A 21,769-nucleotide genomic window follows, 5' to 3' on the forward strand; every position below is an offset into this window, starting at 1 on the left:
GAAAAGCATCTATTTCTGCTTTATTGGCTATGCCAAAGCCTTTGATTGTATGAATAACAACAAACTGTGAAAAATTCTTAAAGTGATGGGAATACTAGACCACCTGACCTGCCTCCTGAGAAATCTGTACGCACATCAGGAAGCAGCAGTTAGAACTGGACATAGAACAATGGACTAGTTCCAAATTGGGAAGGAGAGCGTCAAGGCTGTATATTGTCACCCTGCTTATTTAACTTATATGCAGAGTACATCATGAGAAACACTGGGCTGGAAGAATCACAAGCTGGAATCAAGCTGGGAGAATTATCAATAACCTCAGCTATGCAGATGACACCACCCTTATGGCAGAAAGTGAAGAACTAAAAAGCCTCTTGATGAAAATGAAAGAGGAGAGTGAAAAAGTTGGCTTAAAGCTCAACAATTCAGAAAACTAAGATTATGGCATCCGGTCCCATCACTTCATGGCAAATAGATGGGGAAACAGTGGAAACAGTGACAGACTTTACATTTTGGGGCTCCAAAATCAATGCAGTTGGTGACCGAAGCCATGAAATTAAAAGACACTTGCTCCTTGGAAGAAAAGCTATGACCAACCTAGACAGCATATTAAAAAGAAGAGACATTACTTTGCTGAAAAAGGTCAATCTAGTCAAAGCTATGGTTTTTCCAGTAATCATGTATGGATGTGAGAGTTGGACTATAAAGAAACCTAAGCCCCAAAGAATTGATGCTTTTGACCTGTGGTGTTGGAGAAGACTCTTGAGAGCCCCTTGGCTGCAAGGAGATCCAACCAGGCCATCCTAAAGGAAATCAGTCCTGAGTATTCATTGGAAGGGCTGATGCTGAAGCTGAAATTCCAATACTTCAACCATCTGATGGGAAGATCTGACTCATTGGAAAAGACCTTGATGCTGGGAAAGATTGAAGGCAAGAGGAAAAGGGGATGATAGAGGATGAGATAGTTGGATGGCATTACCAGCTTGATGGACGTGAGTCTGAGTAAGCTCTGGGAGTTGGTGATGACACGGAAGCTTGGCGTGCTGCAGTCCATGGGGTTGCAAAGAGTCGGACTCGACTAAGCGACTGATCGGAACTGAACTGAAGGTAGCTGGAGCAGAACTCAGGAGATCTAGTTGTCTTCTATCACTGGATTCTCCATTCACTCATTTATTAAGTTATAGCAAAATACACTCATTTTTTAAGTTATAAAATTTACTGTCTTAACCATTTTTAAACATACAGTTCAGTGGCATTAAATATGTTCCTTTCATTGTACAGTCATCACCACCATCAGCTCCAGAACTCTTCATTGTCCCCAAAGGAAACTCTGTACTCATTAAATACTGACTCCCATTCCCCCTCCCTCCAGCGCCTAGAAACCACCATGACTCTATGAATTTGAGTACCCAAGTACCTTGTATAATTGGAATCACACTGTATTTTTCCTTTTGTGACTGGCTTATTTGACTCAGATGACTTGGTTGTTCTCAGGTTGAGTGCAGATGAGGGATGTACCTGAGGGAAGCAAAGAGAGTGTGCCAGGAGAGACCATGTGTGTATGTCAGGGGCCTAAGGAGAGAGGTTGGTGAAGCCCTGAAACCCCAGGAGCTTTTGCAAAGGGATGGGGGCTTGGCACTCGGAGCTTCTGAGAGGCTGGTTTAGAAGTTGAGTCCTTGTGCACATTTTGCCTAGAGATCCCCTGTAGACAGTCCTCACCAAGGCTGATGAGAGCGCTGAAGCAGCATCTCAGAGCTCTCTGCAGATCTGGGTGGATGGAGCAGGACAGGCCACAGGGTAAGCTTGGCATGGGCTGGGGAGGAGGTAGACCTTGGTTCTGCGTACAGACTCCATCTTTTATAAGTTCTGATCTTGAGCCAGCCACTTACCTGGTCTCAGCCTCAGGGTTTTCATCTATAAAATGAGAACAATAATCCCTACCTTGCAATAATGTACATAGAGTATGAAGCATTGTGTCTGGCATGTAGGTGTTCACAAATAGTAACACTGGAATGATCCCAGCTGGGCTTCTTACACTCACTTGGCATTTTTAAAGAAAGTGAAATCTTCAACCAAACCATGTTTTCTGGTTTCTGCTTATGGTGCAGAATCATGACTGCTAATTTCTGTTTAAAGCAATGTGTTTCACACAGAAATGAGAAGTGGGAGTGTGGTAGAGGTGGTAGGTAGTGGTTGATGTCTACTGATCCCATTTCTATAAAAACAGACAATAGAAAAGGGCAGAAAGCTATTCATAGAAATGGAAAAGAGCAGGGTGCAAATTAAACAAAGCACCACTCCCATTCCATCTCTCCCCTGGGAGACCATCTGGAGCTCCCAGCTGTTCAGGATTCATGGCCCTCTACTGTCTGGTCCAGTGGTTCTCAAAAGTATGGTCCTTGGACCAGCAGCATCAGCATCACCTGATACCTTGTTAAAAGTGCAAATTCTGAGGTTCCACCCCAGAAGTCCCAAATCAGAAACCCTGAGGGTGGAGCCCAGCAAGCTACACTTCAACAAACCCTTTAGTATACATACAAGTTTGAGGACAAATGCTCCAGCCCCCACCTCTGTTTCTGCCTTTCTTCCCTGTATTTATTTATTTAAAAGTTATTTTTAATAGGATTATTTGAGTAGTTAGGTAGATTCTTTTTTTTAATTTATTCATTTTTAAATTGAAGGATAATTGCTTTACAAAATGTTGTCAAACCTCAACATGAATCGGCCATAGGTATACATATATCCCCTCCCTTTTGAACCTCCCTCCCATCTCTCTCCCCATCCTACCCCTCTAGGTCGAGACATACAGTAAATTCCCATTGGCTATCTATTTTACATATGGTAATATAAGTTTCCATGTTACTCTTTCCATATATCTCAATCCCTCCTCCCCTCTTCCCTGTATTTAATACAAACTCTGCTCCAGCCAGACTAGTCTCCCTTTTGAAAATACAGGGGACATTTCTACTCTCACTCCCTCACTGTAACACCCCCTGCACCCGAAATGTTCTTTCTTTTGCTTATTTGGGGTCTTATCCATCCTACAAGGCTGCCCTCATAACTCAGCTTACCCAGAGTACTCTGGGTCACCCCAACCCATGGTCACTCCCTCTCTGATCATTTATAACTTTTAGGATCCCACCAGCTTACCACAGCTTTTATCACCAGTTAACTTCTCTGGAAGCTGGTCCAGTCCGAAACTTGAGTTGTAGGTGGTTGGCTGGCAAGGAGCGAGCCTTCCAGTTCTTTCCCTTTCAACTTTCAATGTGTGCTTTACCCTGATGAGTACCTACTTGATCAAAGGACGTTTGTAGGCTTGGAAGTTTGAGAAAAGGAACTGTAGAAAATTGTCAGGGGAATACTGTTCCTGTCATCTTTGATGGTACATTGATATCAACACTAACCACCATAAGAAAGTGTTATTCCCTGTACGCCTGGCTTTTCACATTAGAGGAACTCAACACAACAGGTGTTGCTGGAGAGCTGATTAAACAATTATCACCTCTCCCAGTTTCCTGTTTGTGTGCAGTCTCTAGACTGTAGAGGACATCAGAGTCACTAGTTCTGCCAGCCCTTCCTCTGCCACTGAGCTGGCAGCCAAGGAACTACCAGGATTGGAAGCCCCCACAACCTGGGGCTGGGAGTGGGTGTGAAGATTGTCTCTGTACCTGGCGCTGCTGGGCTAAAGATGCTCTCAAGGCTGCTGAGACTGTGCTTTGTTTTAGGCAGAACATTGTGTATACTTTTAGGCCTGGGAATCATCTAGCGGCATCTCTGCTGAGTTATCTGAGACCCAGTGAAGGGGAGCTCACTAGGAGCAGAGCTGCAAGGGGTACCCCTTCCCTGATCCTAGCTTCGTGCTTTATCTCCAGCTGTACTTGGGATGCGCACGTGTGGAAATGTTGTTTGGGATCTCTTTGTATATCTTGTGTCCTGCCCACTGGCAGGCCAGTATTTCTAAATCACTACTGTACCCTGGCTCAGAATCTAGCACCAAATGGTACTCATCCATCCAGGGGACTTGTTCCCTCTGTGACTTTTGTGGGTATGAGATTTTGAGTGAACTTGTTGTGAGGCTGGGACCTCAGGTGTATCCTGGGCTGGTGGCAATGGCTGAGATATTCCCTACCCCCTGTCCTGAAATTCTACAGGCCTTCACATAGATCCCTATAGTTTTCTGATCTAAATCTTCTCAGGAGTAAGATGGGGTCTAAATCAGTAAGTTTGTATTAGAATCTGGACAGTTGAGAAAATTGTGCTGATTTGTTATCCTGTAGCAAGAATGGTAATTACATGTCATTCAAAGTTCTTTTTGATACTAATGACCATTTAGATTGTGACCTTGTAAGAAGCATTTTGAGTAAGGGCTCCGGGGGGATTGACTAATAATGTCTGTCAAGACAGTCTAAAGTAAAATTTGCAGTTGCTCAAAAATGAATTCATGACATATTCTATTAGTAAAAATTTCTCTTAGAAGTCATTTCATTGTTAGGTTTCACTCTAACAGAAAACTCTGAATAATAGTCACTGAAGATAGACATGTGTTTTTCTTGCACAGAAAAGTCTAGATGAAGTCTAAAACAGGTGGAGTACTCCCAGGTCTCAGACTTGGGCTCTTTTTGTTTAGGGTTATTCTTAATATCATTGTCCAAGATGGAACCATCTGTATTCCAAGCAGCAGGATGAAGTAAAGGATTATTAAAAGATAATTTTTAAAGATAAAATCATAGCTGTCATGCAAATGTAAAAATAAAAGCATTGTAAATATTTTGTTTAACTCAATGAGGGGACTAGTAAGATGTCATAGTTGGTTTAAAGAAGAACTGAGCATACACATATATAGGCCACCAAGAGTGCTGAATGAGCTTATAATTAGATGCAAATTGGGTCAATATTTACTGCAATATCAACTTCAATTCTACTGACATAATTTGTATTTTTATGAATGGAAATCATTCATATTATTGACGGTATTCTACCACTCACAGAGTTGTAAAGTGGCTCAAAGACAACCTAAGTCTGATATAATACAGAAGTGGGCCCTGGACAGGACACCAGTAACTGTTTTTGTTCACTTCACAGATTTTCCTGGTGAGATAAAGATGAAGCAAGTAAAGGGAGTACATCTGCTTTCTCACAAGAGAAGTTCCTAAAACTTGCCAAATAATGCATTTGCTTACATTCATGGCCAGAATTTGTTCATTTGGCCATACTTATTTGCAAGAGAGGTTGGGAACTGTGGCCTTTATAAAATTCTCTTGTATGGAAGAAAGGGACCACAGATATTGGGGAGACCTAGCAGCCTCTACACAGCCATGATCTATGGTTATTGCAGCATTGTTCTTAATAGCAGACAGTCGGAGGCAACTAAAAATCCATCAGATAATTTGTGGTATGTCCATACAATGAAATATCACGTAACCATTAAAAGGAAGGAGCTGTGTAAGTACAGATGTAAAGATCTCTAAGATAATTGTTCAGTGAAAAAAACACCTGCAGAAAAGTGTGCATAACAGTCTACACTCTGAGTTGGAAAAATGTATGGATACGCTTGTAAATACATAAATTCTCACTGGAAAGAATAAGGGAAAGAAGTAACAGTTTCTGGGTAACCGAGGGCCAGAGGGAAAAAGGACACTGATTTTTCATTATGATTGTTTTTTCTGGTACTTTCTAAACCTGAACAGTGCTCATGTATTATCTATTGTCAATGAAATAAAAGTCACCATCATGTATAGCTTGAAGAAAAAAATGGCCATCATGTGTGGCTTGTAGGTAAGCTTTCCGAATTGTTACAGTAGGGTCGTCCAAGTATGGAAAAAAGAAGGGCTTGGAGAAAATGGGCCCTGAAATCAAAACCCATGATACAGAGATTTTTAACTGTATAGCCTTTTGTGATTCTTGAATTCTGAATCACTGGGATTTCATATTATTTTAAAATGTTGATACTATTTTTTAAAATAAAAAAATTGTCTTTTGACTGCCGTCAGTGCTATTTAAAACATTTTGAATAACATTTTAAAGTTGTAGTAGCTGGGACTCCCTCATGGCCCAGGGTATGAGTCCATGCTCCCACTGCAGCTGGCACGGGTTTGACCCCCGGCTGGGAAATTAAGATCCCAGTGCTGCTTGGTGTGGCCAAAAAAAAATTAAAAAGGTAGCTGTTTCAGATAGCTCCACACTTCTGCACATCCTCTTGTATTTACCTCTTTCTTGATCTCTAGCCCCATCCCCCACCCCCATTCATATCCATAGCCACATTGTCCTGTCTGCGGGATTCCCTTGCGGAGCAAATCTCCCGACAGTGTTTGTAGTCATTTCTTCCCAAGGTGGGAAGAAGAGTGAACCAAGAGGTAGGAAGCCTGGGCTTTAGCCTTAACCTCAGCCTCAGCCCTGAAAAACTGTGTGACTTTGGGTGAGTCATGCCGCCTCTCTGAGTAAAGGTTCTGCCTCTGTAAAAGCGGCTTGCACGCACTTATTCTACTTACCTTCCAAGAATATCCTCAGATTTGTGTTTGGGGGAGAGGTGATCTGTTGACACTTGAAAAAAATGTAAAGCGTTGTTCAAATGCAAAGGATTATTATAACCCACTGAGAGAAGAAGCCATGGATCTCAGATCTCATGCAGGAAATTTTATCACAGGCAGCAGAGAGGCTAGCTGGAACATGAATCTGAAGAGTGAACTGAGGAGCTGTCTGCCAGTAAAGCCAGTACTTATGGAGCACTGGTGTGTGCCAGCCCCGTGCCAAGGGCAGCAGGGCATGAGGCAATGCACTGTGATGGTGAAGGGCTCCAACGCCAGGACTGCTGGCTCTCCTCTCGCCTGCTGGATAATCTCAGGCTGCTGACTCAGCCTCTCTGTTTCTCAGTGTCCTCTGCTGTACAGTGGGGGTAATATTAGTGCCCATCACGTAGGCTTGTTTTGAGGAGTAAATGAATTAGTAGGTGTAAAACACGTAACAAACATGCCTGGAAAATGGTCAGTGCAATGAAATGATGGCAGTAGTGCCTCAGCAAGTGATAGTCATGAAATGTGCTGTGTCTTTTGTAAAGTCCCCAGCACAGGGCCTGGAGCCTGTAGGTGGCCTCACAGTAGGTGAGGTGGTGGGAATGAAGACACAGAAGTGTTAGTAGCGTCGTTCCCTGCTCTTGTGTGACTTATAATCTAGGGGTGGAAAGATGCATGTGAAACAACACACACTAGCAAAATAACAATATACCAGGTGAGTATTTCAGTGTCCAGTGGGCATATTAAGGTCATGGTGCTTTGGCAGGGTGACAAGTACCTTAAGGAGAGTTCTTAGTTTGGTTGCAAAAAACACGGACAATTAGAAGAAAATGGCTATTGAAAATTCCATTTCTGGGTTTCCTGGCTCCACTTGCAGCCCAGGAATGAGCCTTGTTGGGGATGGAGTTAATAAGCTCTGGCATTTAGTTCCAGGCTGCAGAACTTCAGGGAATTTGTTATTATCTCATGCAGCACCATGATCCCCAGCCAGGAGGCCACTGCACCTTCCCTGAGGCATCTCTCTGAGGTATCTCTCTGAGGTCCTCGGCTGGGCTCCCAGGCTTCTCTCTGCCAGAGCCTTAGGGCTGGCCAGTCATGGGTCATTTTTTAAAACGACCTAAAAGGACCCCCTGGCTGCATGAGCAGGAGGAGGTTCACAGGGTTAATGGCTTCAGAGCATGCAGATGGCTCTCACTGGTGACTCTTGGGCACAAAGCAAGTGCAGGTGCTAATGAGGACAGGGTTTGTCCCTGAGCAGGGGGGAGAGGGGGAGGGGAAGTTTTATTCTTTTTTTCCCCTGTGTCCAGCTCTCTGCTAAATGGATGTGGGGACCTCAGGAGCCTCTCTTTCTGTTTCATAGAAGAGAAAATTGGGCCTCAGGGAGGTGCGAGGTGGTCATCTGGAAACTCAGGCCCAGCACTCAAGGCCAGAGCACAGCAAAGGGTGGGGGTGGGGACCAGGCAGAGCAGGGTCCAGATTATGGTCTGTCAGGAGCTTTCCTCTGTAAGTAGAAATAACTCTGTAGAGTGTACATTAGAAATCTTTGTGATGGTATAAAGTACCTGATATGGCACATAGCCCATGCACCCCAGAATGTTTGCATTGGTTCTCTACTGTTAGGGCATAAATAGAGGTGAGTTTAAGTGTATATCTGTGAAATCTTAGCCTCCAAGAGCATGTACAATAACTCAAAAATGAGTATAGTTTCGGTGAATTCAACACAAACCATTTAAATTGACACTTAACAGGAAACAGAGCACCTAGGGTTAGCAGAATAATCAGAAAAGGCCCTTCCCAGCCCCTGTCCCCAGATTAATTTGAGAAACAGATAAGAAATAAGTGAGTCGATTGCAGATTAGCGTGGGGTAACAACCCCCACCCCCAGCAATCGATGACCGGGCTTGTGGTGGGTGGCTGGGAACCCAAGTGTGACTGCTGACAGATTGAGAAGAATCTTGAAGCCAGAGCTGGAGATTGAAAATGGAAAACTGGTTGGGTTTGATCAAATTCAACCAGCCAGGAAGGACAGAGCCCGCAGACCAGAGTAACCGGTGGCCTCTGGCCCCCAACCCTGCAGCCAAGGGCTGCCAGGTAACTCTGCAGAAGTGCTCCCGTGAGGAAGGCAGCCTTTCCAGGGGACAGATGGGGAGGTCAGAGCTCTGCCCCTGTTCAGATCTCCAGTTTCATTCCTGGCACCGCTGCAGGGGTCTGAGTTTACTCCTCCTCCAGTGGGAATTTAGGTATCTTTCATGCCGAAAACCAGGAAGACAAAACTCATAGACAAAATATGTAGTTGTATGTGCAAAAGAAGAGATGGATAATCCTGCATCCCCACTAGTTTGAAAGGAAATGTCCAGTTCCAATTCTCCTGGGGTCTGGGCTGCTTGAGAGTGAGAGCCAGGCATCTTGATTCTTTCAGACCTCAGGCACATTCAGGAGGGACTTTGGCGCCAAGAATATTTGGTGCGACAGAGTTGCTGAAATATCCTAGCCCTGGACAGTGTCTTGCGGGGCACTTTATACTCTCTGGAGGGAGGAGTGGAGAGGGAGGAGGGAGGAGGGGGTGGAGGGAGGAGAGTTTCAAAGCACCTCAGCCACAGGCCATGCTTGTTTGGATGGCTCCTGAAGAGGAGAAGAGACCCAAGAAGGGTTGTGGGGAACACCATCCCATGTCCCAGGCTTGGAGGCTGTGGCAATATGACTTCACCACAAATGAACCTACAAGGGCATTGTGTTAGGTTCTAATTTCCTTTCAGGTTTAAAGCTCCATGCTCCTGATTTGAAATGGTTCAATTTGCACCCACTTAGAGCAAGGGATCACAAGTCTGTGCTTCCCTCCTGCTTCATGTACTCAAGAATGCCCCTCTCCCCCAGAGGAGAATTACCCAGTGGTATAATTTAGTTCCCAAGCCAGAACCTCATTACCATTTAAGAAGGCTCTAATCTTGTAAGAGGATTATGCAGGAAATTTGATACAGCAGTTTCCCTCCCCCACTCCCACCCCTTTCTCTACTCTTTGGTGGTTCAGGGTCAAAAATATAATTTGTATACACACATACACACACACACACACAGTGTTTAACAAGAAATGCCTTTGGTAAAGTGCTGATTCTAGAGCCGAAAAGAAGCAGTGTGTTCTTTAAATTGTGACCATAGCAGGCGGGCTGTGATCCCAGGTGTTTTGAATCCTCTGCCCCAGATACCTCCCCTCCCTGGACACAAGTCTTAAGGAATCCTCTTCTTACTTTGTATTTCATTGCCTCCTTTCAGCTTTCCAACCCTGGATCTCTGTCGTTTTCTTCCTGGGTTCCCTCCATGGGCCAAAAAGCATGTCCTGATTAGTCACTTCAGAGGGGAGGTGGCCTAACTGGATGAAAATCATCAGGTAGATAACCTGAAGTTTATAGTCCACGTCTCCAGCCCCACGCAGGGAGACTGTTTTACTGATAGAGTATTCCTGCAAATAGGCCGCTTTCTCTGTTTCATTTGTAAGAAAGAACTAGGAGGTATGGTTAAGGAATGCCCTAGAATTAAAGTAGAAAATCAGCACTCCCGGTTGTTACTGCTGTTAGAACTTGTGCCTCTGTCACCTTCTGGTTAGATGACCGTGGGTAAGTCATCCTCAGGTTTCAATTTCTCTTCTGAAAAAATGGGAGTGATGGGATCCACCCCACCCGAACGCTCACAGTCTCAGTGGTACAAAAGTGTTAACATGGGCACCTCCATGAGTCTGGCAATTAAGGCAGGACACAGCCAGGACACATCTCTCTTTTAACCATTTTCTCTTGGCCCATGAGGAGTATTGAAAAGGCACACCTTTATTTATATTTGCATTTATTCATCTGTATGCCTATTAGTACAGCTACCGAAATTCCTACTACTGCCATTGCCTGACACTGCATAATCTGGAGGTTTGCTGTGTGGCCTTCTCTGATGAGTATACGATCTCTGGGTTCTGCTTTCAAGGCCCCATTTCCCTCTTCCCTGAGTCCCAGACTGACCTGTGAATGGGGAAGGACAATTTGCCCTACATGACCAGGCTGAATGGAATTTGCTGACTGTCCTCTAGACTTCAGTGAGGTTTAATGTTTTGGGGGCGCCCTGGGGACCTAGGAAATCATTCAGTGATTTTTCCTGGGGCTGAGACCAGGTGCACTTTCTCCAGCATGTAGCACACGGGTATAAAACTTGGGACCTCATTATCCCTCACACCTAGAGGCGTACTTGACTTTCTGTGTCAACCAGACAGAAGCAGTTCAGTGCTGGTCTGACTCTAACCTTCTTGTGAAACTTCTGGCTTTTGATTGTTTTGTTTTCAATTAATCTTTCTTTTCCTTATTCTTAAGCTCCTGCCATTATAATAATTTTTTAAGTGCCAGGACTTCGTTTTTGGCATGCTCTTGCTTTCCTCTCTGTCATATCATCCTCAGCCCTGCTCTGGCCCCTGGCTCCTCCCCATGCTGCACTGCCTCCCCATCCCCTGCATCAGATGTCCCCTCCCTGCCTTCTCATGTTCCCCTTGCCTCTCTGGTTCTCCTCTGAGCCTCCATTTCCTAAGTGGTAGAGGGTGCACTGGTCCTAGGTCAGAAGAAGGGGATGAGGGTAATTCACTTCAGAGTTGTTACATTTGAAAATGTTTCTGAGAATGAAATAAGGATACCACCACTGTTGATGAAGATGTAAGAATTTATTCAGATGCTGCAAACAGGAGTGCAGCTGATGAAATCTTTCAGGAGGGCAATATGGCGAAAAATGTCAAGGACTTTAAAAGCATGCAGTTCTCTTGATCCAGCAGTTCCACTCCTAAGAATGGTAAGAGTGATCATAGAAGGGTGTTCTTTTTAGTGTTATTTAAATTACTGAAATACTAAAAAGTAAATATCCCCAGTTGGAGTATATTGTGGGTACACAGATATTAGTCAAGTTCAACAGCTGATTAAAACTTGGCTTATCTATACCAAGATAAGAGACTTATGTAATCATGATACTAGAAAACATAATGAATAAAATGTAAAGATTTTCAAGATATATAAGTAGCAGCATTTGCAGGTTATGTTTTATGTTTGGTTTGGTGACTCAGCAGACTCTGCCTGGGTTTGAACCCAGGCTTTGCTACTTAAAAGCTATGTGACCTTGGGCATGTTTCTTCTCTGAGTTTCAGTTTCCTCATCTGTAAAATGGAGGATGAATGGTACCTACTCAGGGGTTGTTGAGAGGATTATATGACCAAAATTATGTGGTTAATCCCATACCTGGCGTATAGTAAGTATTTGTTATGTTTGCTATTATTAAAAAATCACTCATACATGCATATACATACAAACATATGTATAAATACACATGCAAACAGCTATGAAAGGCTGGAAGAAATATATTGCAAATTATTTATGGGTTGTGAGATTCTGGTAATTTTTAAAAATTTCTCTTTTTTACAGTTATTGCTGTGAACTTTTGTCATAACTATTACTAAAAATCCAGAGTGGAGGAAAATGATTGTTCTGTAAGGAAATTATTCAAGTGACAGAATCTCTGCAGGGTATGTGTTTGAGTGTATTGGTGTGTGTGTGTGTGTATTTTGGGTAGGTATATGTCCCAGGAGAGGGACAAGCCTCCCTTTGGCATTCCTCTATGCCAACAGCTGCAACCCTACCCTTTTGAATAATAGCAGTATGTAGCTAACTTCTTATTGGGGGTTGCAGTTTATGTAATAGGACTATACGTTTGCAGAGCACCAAATTTCAAATATCTTTATCTTTTAAATTCCTTAAATAACCCTCAAACTGTGCTGCTCTTGAGGCTTAACTTGGTTTAGTGGCTTGTCTGACACCACCCAGTTAACAAAAGAGAAGCCAGGAATGGGGTCCTTGAGTCTTAAGGAAAGGGCAGTGTTTGCTCTACCTGCCCTCTGAGAGCCAGGAGGAGGGGCACCTGATGCCTGCCTGCTCTCAGGGTTCTGGGCAAACAAGAGGCAGGGTTTCATCTATCTGTGGTATGAATCAGGAGAGGCTCAGTTTCCCTGGACGTTTTCCTTGTTAACCGTGAAGTCCTACAGAGTTTAAATGAGTTTGGTCTTTCGAGTACGAAAGGAAAAAAGTCAGTCAGGCATTGATTTGGTGCCTTTATTCCTTTGGGTGCAGTAGGAATCTCACAATCACTTTGCATATCAGTTGGTCCATAAGGTAACCTTTATTGTCTGCTACATAGAAATTAGGTTCTGTTTTTATTTTTTGGCATTCATGGGACATGTTTTTGTTACATCAAAGTGGTCGTTCCAAATGTTTGGGATTAAAGGCGCAAACAAAAATCAATCCTGTGACTTGTAGATTTCTATCTCTTTGGCTTCAGAAGATGGATAGATAGTCTGGCTGCTCCACACCCTCTTTTGGATTTGAGCATTGACTTTCATCTGAGCCTTAAGGATAACATTTATGAGATCAACACCCCAACGGAAGTTTTAGCAAAGAATGAATAAACTACACTGGGTCTCAGTCACCGTAACAGATGTTTGTCAGAAAGGACAGCACTCTGGTAGGCTCAGAAACTATGTTATGAAATGAATCTAAAGGGTTCATCTCACACTTTGGGGTTCAACTTTTTACCCTGCTTTCATCCTCAATTTTTCCCATCTGCCTTATCTCCTTCTTGGACCAGCTCCTGGAGCCGACAGTTTGAATTCAGGACAGAAGTCTCAACGGGCCTCTGGCTTTGGTGGAGATTCACCATTGAAATTTTAAGACGAGGAGGTGGAGACTTGTTTTTGATCTTTTTAATGCCTTGCTTTCTCCTCTTCCCTGCTTTAGCACTCACATGCCTGTTTCTGAAATACATATAATGATAAAAACCTGTATAAACATTCTTGAATTTGCCACCAAGTGGATCCAGTAGCTTGTAAGAAATCTGTGGTGTTGGCTGAGGAAAGGAAGCAAGTGAGAGCAGTTCACTTTGATGGTTTCCATGCTTGAATGGGTGTTTAATGTTTGAGATGTAGGAGGTGAAAAAAGGAGGTGGGGGAAGAAAGGATTTGGAGTATAGTGTCCAGTGACAGGAAGATCTGTGCTGAGGGTGAGGCATTTGCTTTCCTGCCTAAATAAAGCAAAAGAGAGGAAGTAATAAAATAACCATAATTATGCTATTGATGATAATAGTAAATGTTTACTCTGTCAGACGTAGTTTCTATGCATTTTATATAAATTAAGAACAATGCTATGAGGTAGGTACTGCTGTTATCCCTAGTCTGCAGATTGAGAATGAGGAATAATTGATTGCCCAAGGTCACTCTGCTGTTTAGTGGAGGTGGTGCTCAGGAAGTCTGGCTCCCGGATGCACTTTCTGCACTGTGTAGTATGGCTTTTCCTCTTAAGAACTCACCTGGCCCAGAGCACTATTCTTTCCTCTGGGGTGGTCAGGGAGAACACCATTCATATGAGTCCAGGTAAAAGTTAATTCCAGAGGACACGCTGTCAGTTACAGCCCTGGAGAAGAGTGACTGCTCTGTCCTTCCGAGCCTGCGGTTTCAGGGATGGTTCTTCTCTTCCAGCTCACTGTCTGCCAATCTGGCTGGTTGTTAGCATGTGGTTTTCCCTGTTCCTGGGCTAGGGATGAGAGTCCAGGTGATGGAAAGGCAGCATATACACAGTATGGATGGGATGTGAGAGCGGGGAGGGTGGAGATTAGTTCTGGGTGACACTGTATAGCAAGCTGGTTTGTGAAATTATTCACCTCAGGGCCTTGAGAGTCACCAGCAAAAGCTTTGAAAACCATATTGGTGAACTGAAAAGTGGGACATATAAAGTAAGGCCTAATTCATTTCTCCTATAAAACTTCAGACCTAGATCTCTGGGTAAATGGAGAACAATAGACTGCAGGGAAGCGATAGCACAAGGACATAATTGCAGCAAGATGGGTGTGGGCCATGTCATTGCACAGCCCACTGTCTTCAGAATGTATGGATCTGGGTGGCTGCTGCTTTGAAGAGTAATAGGGAGTTTAATGGGAGTTGGAAGTGATCACTGGCCTGGGAAGCGCAGATGGAAGTTGGTTTAGCACTTTTATAGGACTGAGATGAGCTCACCAGCAAAATAAAGGAGGATGTTTTCAGGGGGTTGGACCCAAGGCTGAATCCTCAGTGGGATCCTCCAGCTGAAAGTAATGGAAGCATCAGGGAGTCTCAGTTTTTCTGGATATCACATCATTTAAAATCCAGGTTTACTGAGCACTTTTTTCCCAGTGGGGAGAGGGGACTCAGAATATAGGAGAGGACCTGGGCTTGATGGACCCATGTTGAAAGGGAGAGCAGATTTGGGTGGAGATAGGCCTGAAAGTTTAGGTAGATTTTACTTGGGCTTTTGGTAGGGGGTGGTTTGGAAGGGACAAAGTGTGCTGAAGAAGAGAGGGTAGGATGCAAAAGACCTGGTACAGTAGGAGGACAATATGGCTGAAGCATAAGGGGGTGGGAGAAAGAGCTGGAAATTCCAGTTGGGGCCGAGTTTTAAAGAATATTAAATGCCAGCAAGAGAAGTTGTGACTTGTGGCAATAGGAATTACAGAATTGAGGATTTTAACTTTGTTATTTGAAAGGGAGGTACCTAGGGGTCCTCCTGTCTTTTTTCAGAATCTAAAGGCCAAATTTTGGGTTTTCAAACTGAGAGCTTCAGTCTCTTTATTTGTTGAGTTCTTGATTATTCTAAACATTCTGGTTTATGCATGACTGTGGCAGGTCTCTTCCATGCCCCTGTGGGAGTTCACGGTTAAGACAATTAAGGCTCTGAGAGATTGTTCTGGGTCATGTGGATGTTAGTGGCAGAGGCCAGGGTTAGAAACTTGGCCTAGGCTCTTCTCCCCCATGACAAAGAGCTGAAATCCTATGAGGTCTAGCGCCCTCACTTTCAGAGAGCTCCTTTAGATCTGGTAACAGATCACCTTACATAGGACTGCACAAAGCTAGTATCTCTGAGCCTCAGGGGTTGGGGGAGCCCAGCTTAGGGTAGGGAAGTCAGGGAGACTCTGTGTTCAGGACTTTTAAAGCTTTTTGAGCAAGTTCAGTCGCTAAGTGTATCTGACTCTCTGGGACCCCATGGACTGAGGCACGCCAGGCTTTCCTGTCCTTCACTATCTCCTGGAGTTTGCTCAAACTCGTGGCCATTGAGTCAGTCATGCTATCCAACCATATCATCCTCTGTCATCCCCTTCTCCTCCTGCCTTTAGTCTTTCCCAGCATCAGGGTCTTTCCAATGAGTCAGCTCTTCGCATCAGGTAGCCGTATCTTCAGCTTCATCATCAGTCTTTCCAATGAGTATTCAGAGTTGATTTCCTTCAGGACTGACTGGTTTGATCTCCTTGCTATCCAAGGGACTCTCAAGAGTCTTCTACAGCACCACAATTTGAATTCATCCATTCTTTGGCCACTCAACCTTCTTTATGGTCCAACTCTCACATCCATACATGACAACTGGAAAAATCATAGCATGGACCTTTGTCAGCAAAGTCTCTGCATTTTAACAAACTGTCTAGGTTTGCCGTAGATTTCCTTCCAAGGAGTAAGCATCTTTTAATTTGGGGGCTGCAGTCACCATCCACAGTGATTTTGGAGCCCAAGAAAAGACAATCTGTCACTGTTTCCACTTTTTCCCATTCTTTTTGCCATGAAGTGATAGGACCAGATCCCATGATCTTTGTTTTTTGAATGTTGAGTTTTATGCCAGCTTTTTCCTCTTTAACCTTCATCAAGAGGGTCTTTATTAGTTCCTCTTTGCTCTCTGCCATAAGGGTGGTATCATCTTCATATCTGAGGTTGTTAATATTTCTGCCCACAGTCTTGATTCTAGCTTGTGATTCATCCAGTCCAGCATTTTGCATGATGTACTCTGCATATGAGTTAAGTAATCTGAGGAACAATATATAGCCTTGACGTACTCCTTTCCCAATTTTGAAACAGTCAGTTGTTCCATGTACGATTCTAACTGTTGCTTCTTGACCTGGTTACAGGTTTCTCAGGAGACTGGTGAGGTGATCTGGTATTCCCATCTCTTCAATAAGTTTTCCACACTTTGTGATCCACACAAAAACTTTCACATAGTCACCAAAACAGAAGTAGTTGTTTTTCTGGAATTCTCTTGCTTCCTCTATGATCCAATGAATGTTGACAATTTGGCCTCTGATTCCTCTGCCTTTTGTAAACCTAGCTTGTACATCTGGAAGTTCTCGGTTCATGTATTGTTGACGCCTAGCTTGAAGGATTTTGAATATTACCTTGCTAACATGTGAAATGAGCACAATTTTATGGTAGTTTGAACATTCTTTGGCATTGCCTTTCTTTAGGATTGGAGTGAAAACTGACCTTTTCCAGTCCTGTGGCCACTGCTGTTTTCCAAATTTGCTGGAATATTTAGTGCAGCACTTTAATAGCATCATCTTTTAGGATTTTAAGTAACTCTGCTGAAATTCCTTCACCTGCACTAATTTTGTTTGTAATAATACTTCCTAAGGCCCACTTGACTTCACACTCCAGGATGTCTGGCTGTAGGTGAGTGACAACACCATCATGGTTATCTGGGTCATTAATACCATTCTTGTATAGTTCTTCAGTGTATCCTTGCCACCTCTTCTTAATATCTTCTGCTTCTGTTAGATCCTTGTCCCTTTTTTCTGTCCATCTTTGCATGAAATGTTCCCTTGGTATATCCAATTTTCTTGAAGAGATCTCTAATCTCTCCCATTCTATTGTTTTCTTCTATTTATTTGCATTTTTCATTTAAGAAGGCTTTCTGGGCTAACTCCCCCCTTCAAGCTTCCCCCTACCAACCCATGCCCTATGGTAACCTCATAGGCTGTAGGCACACAAACTTTTTGTACTATTTAGAGACTGGTTGACAATGCAATACTGTAAAGCAATTATCCTTCAATTAAAAATAAATCTAAAAAGAAGCTTGTTAATATATGGAAAGGTGGTATAGCTTTTTAAAAACATATTTATTTATTTATTGGCTGCCCTGGGTCTTAGTTGCTGCATGCAGGATCTAATTCCCAAGCCAGGGATTGAACCTGGACCCCCTGTGTTGATAGTTTGGAGTCTTAACCACTAGACCACCAGGGAAGTTCCAGGAGGTATATCATTTAAAAATTATTGTTTGTGTCTAGAGTTATTTTACATTGAATACCTAGAAATTGAAGTGATTATCTCTGCTAAGTTAGGTTCAGTTCAGTTCAGTTGCTCAGTCGTGTCCAATTCTTTGCAATCCCATGAACCGCAGCACGCCAGGCCTCCATGTCCATCACCAACTCCCGAAGTCCACCCAAACCCATGTCCATCAAGTTGGTGATGCCATCCAGCTATCTCATCCTCTGTTGTCCCCTTCTCCTGCCCTCAATCTTTCCTAGCATCAGGGTCTTTTCAAATGAGTCAACTATTCGCATCAGGTGGCCAAAGTATTGGAGTTTCAGCTTCAACATCAGTCCTTCCAATGAACACCCAGGACTGATCTCCTTTAGGATGGACTGGTTGGATCTCCTTGCAGTCCAAGGGACTCTAAAGAGTCTTCTCCAACATCACAGTTCAAAAGCATCAATTCTTTGGTGCTCAGCTTTCTTTATAGTCCAACTCTCACATCCATACATGAGCACTGGAGAAACCGTAGCCTTGACTAGACAGACCTTTGTTGGCAAAGTAATGTCTCTGCTTTTGAATATGCTATCAGGTTGGTCATAACTTTCCTTCCAAGGAGTAAGAGTCTTTTAATTTCATGGCTTCAATCACCATGTGCAGTGATTTTGGAGCCCCCCAAAATAAAGTCTGACACTGTTTCCACTGTTTCCCCATCTAGTTCCCATGAAGTGATGGGACCAGATGCCATGATCTTAGTTTTCTGAATGTTGAGCTTTAAGCCAACTTTTTCACTCTCCTCTTTCACTTTCATCAAGAGGCTCTTTGGTTTTTCTTCACTTTCTGCCATAAGGGTGGTATCATCTGCATATCTGAGGTTATTCATATTCCTCCCAGCAATCTTGATTCCAGCTTGTGCTTCTTCCAGCCCAGCGTTTCTCATGATGTACTCTGCATATAAGTTAAATAAGCAGGGTGACAATATACAGCCTTGACGTACTCCTTTTCCTATTTAGAACCAGTTTGTTGTTCCATGTCCAGTTCTGACTCTTACTTCCTGACCTGCATACAGGTTTCTCAAGAGGGAGGTCAGGTGGTCTGGTATTCCCATCTCTCTCAGAATTTTCCACAGTTTGTTGTGATCCACACAGTCAAAGGCTTTGGCATAGTCAATAAAGCAGAAATAGATGTTTTCTGAAAAACTTGCTTTTTCCATGATCCAACAGACGTTGGCAATTTGATCTCTGGTTCCTCTGCCTTTTCTAAAACCAGCTTGAACATCAGGGAGTTGACGGTTCACATATTGCTGAGGCCTGGCTTGGAGAATTTTAAGCATTAGTTTACTAGCATGTGAGATGAGTGCAATTGTGCAGTAGTTTGAGCATTCTTTGGCATTGCCTTTCTTTGGGATTGGAATGAAAACTGACCTTTTCCAGTCCTATGGCCACTGCTAAGTTTTCCAAATTTGCTGGCAGATTGAGTGCAGCACTTTCACAGCATCATCTTTCAGGATTTGAAACAGCTCCACTAGAATTCCATCACCTTCACTGTCTTTGTTCATAGTGATGCTTCCTAAGGCCCACTTGGCTTCACATTCCAGGATGTCTGGCTCTAGGTGAGTGATCACACCATTGTGATTATCTGGCTCATGAAGATCTTTTTTGTATAGTTCTTCTGTGTATTCTTGCCACCGCTTCTTAATATCTTCTGCTTCTAGTCAGTCCCTACCATTTCTTTCCTTTATTGAGCCCATCTTTGCATGAAATGTTCCCTTGGTATCTCTAATTTTCTTGAAGAGATCTCTAAGTTAAAGATGCTAAGGAAAAAGATGGAGCATCACAGCATGGGGTGGAAGCAAACAGCAAACACATGTTTATTGAAGAACTTCTTTGTGGGATGTTTTCTAAATGCTAGAAGTTGAGGGATGGGGGTGGGGTTGGGGAAGGAAGAATGTAGGATGAAGGACCTTGAAAAAGCACTTTTGAGGGCTGGTGATACAAGTGAGAAGACAGTTCCTGGCCATTTAAACAATGCTCATGCCAAAGGAGTGACTCAGATAGAAGATGCTGGAGGAGGCAGGAGGAGACAGACTAGACCCCAGGAAGGGAAGCGTTGGACCCCAGTGTAAGGCATGCCTGGGGGATCTTGCAGGATGGTTATGCAAGCCTGGCTGCAGCACTGGGCATTTGCAGTGGGAAAGAAGGACTAGGAGGAACACAGGGACAGTTTAGAAGAAGTGGGCTGCCATCTTGAGGAGCTGAATGTCACCCTGTGGGCAAGGGGCATTTTGGTGAAAGTGGCATCATGATGACAACTGTGTTGTAAATGGGTCGTGATTCCAGTAGGGTAGATTAGTGCTGAGAATGAGGGAAATCTAGGTTATCAGGCATATTTTATGAGGACTGGCACCAAGCGTAGGCATGGAACCAAAGGGTAGGCACAGAAGATTATGAAGGATTCAGGGGCTCTGTGATTGATGAGATTGGAGGGGCAGAGTGTGGGAGGATCTGGGATGGCTCCAAGTGAAGGGCCTGGGAGAACAGGCTGCAGAATAGTCTGGTGGTTGTCCAGGGCCCTCTCTTTCCAAGTTCTTCTTATATATCTTTTCAGAAGGTGTTGTGTTAAGTCAGTATATATCAGTTTTCTGCATGTGAAATATGTGTGTATGCAAAGGCACAGGGAGACAGAAAGAACACGTTCCTGTCATCTCCAGAGGGAGAAGAGTAATTTGTAGTTTGGGGAAGGCCGATGGCATTTTAGGGGCTTCCTCGATGGCTCAGCCAGTAAAGAATCCACCTGCAGTGCAGGAGATGTGGGTTCGATTTCTGAGTCAGGAAGATTCCCTGGAGGAGGGTGTTACAACCCATCCCAGTATTCTTGCCTGGAGAATCCCCATGGACAGAGGAGCGGTCTATGGTCCATGGGGTCACAAAGAGTTGGACACAACTGAAGCGTACATGCACATGTGCACACACGTGCACACACACACATGTGTGCACGTAAGCGCGCGTGCGCACACACACACACACACACACACACATATGGCATTTTTAGAGCAGCTGGTTTCCAGAGGATGAAACTTGAGCCAACTCTGGAGAGAAATGCTGTGGCTCTTGGGAAGAATGAGAAGGCAGCCAAAATCGTGAACCCACAAGTGGCCCCAGTAGATAAGGTTGTATGTAAGCATTGCTGGAGCTCCCCACCTCCTGCCTGCATGGTGGGGTTGTCTGTGGGTGAGTTTGTTGTTGGAAATAGTCAGTAACTGCCAAGGATCCCCAACTTCCATGGCTACTTTCTTCCTTTTTTCCTGGGGTTGGACACCCTATAAGGACTCTGGGCAGCAGAGAGCTTTGTGCCAAGGCAGGCTTTGCATCCTCAACTTGGTTAATTCAGGTGGCTTGGCCATTGAGGTGGTGGTAGGGGTGCAGTTGGGGATGCCGTGGGTTTAGAGTTACAAATCAATGTCAGTCACTGAATGAGTTGCATAACCAGGGGCTAAATCTTTATCATAAGACTAACTTCTTTTTTTTTTTTTTTGGCTTGGTTAAGAGCATTTGTTTTTTAATGTTCTCTCTTTGTGAAGAGAGTTACTTCTTTTAATTTTGGCAATGATTCCCTTATGCAGAACATAAGCTCATGTTAATAATTATGCTATCCCCTATGACAGGGGTTCCCAACCTCTGGGATCTAATGCCTGATAATCTGAGGTGGAGCTGATAGAATAATAATAGGAATAAAGTGCAAAATAAATGTAATGTGCTTGAATCATCCCAAAACCATCCCCACTGCTCCCATCCATGGAAAAACTGTCTTGCATAAAAGTAGTCCCTGGTGCCAAAAAGGCTGGGGACCTCTGTCCTCTGTGAGGTCCTATGATTGATACTTAATGGCCCAAACAAAGCATAACATCAGGTAAGTGAAGGTTTTCTTCACTCTTCTGATTGAATCCTGGTAGTCACTTTCCTGTAACTGACACCTGTTCCCGCCACCCTACCCGAGTCGCCTGGGAAGACAAAGATGAATGGGAAGCTGTTCTGGAAGAGCCCAGGTTCCTGCTGTGATGGCTCCCAGTCATCAAGCCCTGTACCCCAGGTAGCATGGCAGAGAGTGAAGTGATCTCCATTAGGTCTCTGAGCACGGGAGTGAATTCCCAAATCTTTAGTTC

At 43.8% G+C, this 21,769-nt stretch overlaps 1 protein-coding gene across 2 annotated transcripts in view; it reads left to right on the forward strand.

Annotated features, from left to right (window-relative positions):
* PRKCE (protein kinase C epsilon) overlaps positions 1 to 21,769 on the forward strand; it is a 546,886-nt gene that overhangs the window by 172,396 nt on the left and 352,721 nt on the right. The window lies entirely within an intron of this gene.

Source organism: Capra hircus, chromosome 11, assembly GCF_001704415.2.
Source record: "Capra hircus breed San Clemente chromosome 11, ASM170441v1, whole genome shotgun sequence".
NCBI classification, from domain to species: Eukaryota; Metazoa; Chordata; class Mammalia; order Artiodactyla; family Bovidae; genus Capra; species Capra hircus.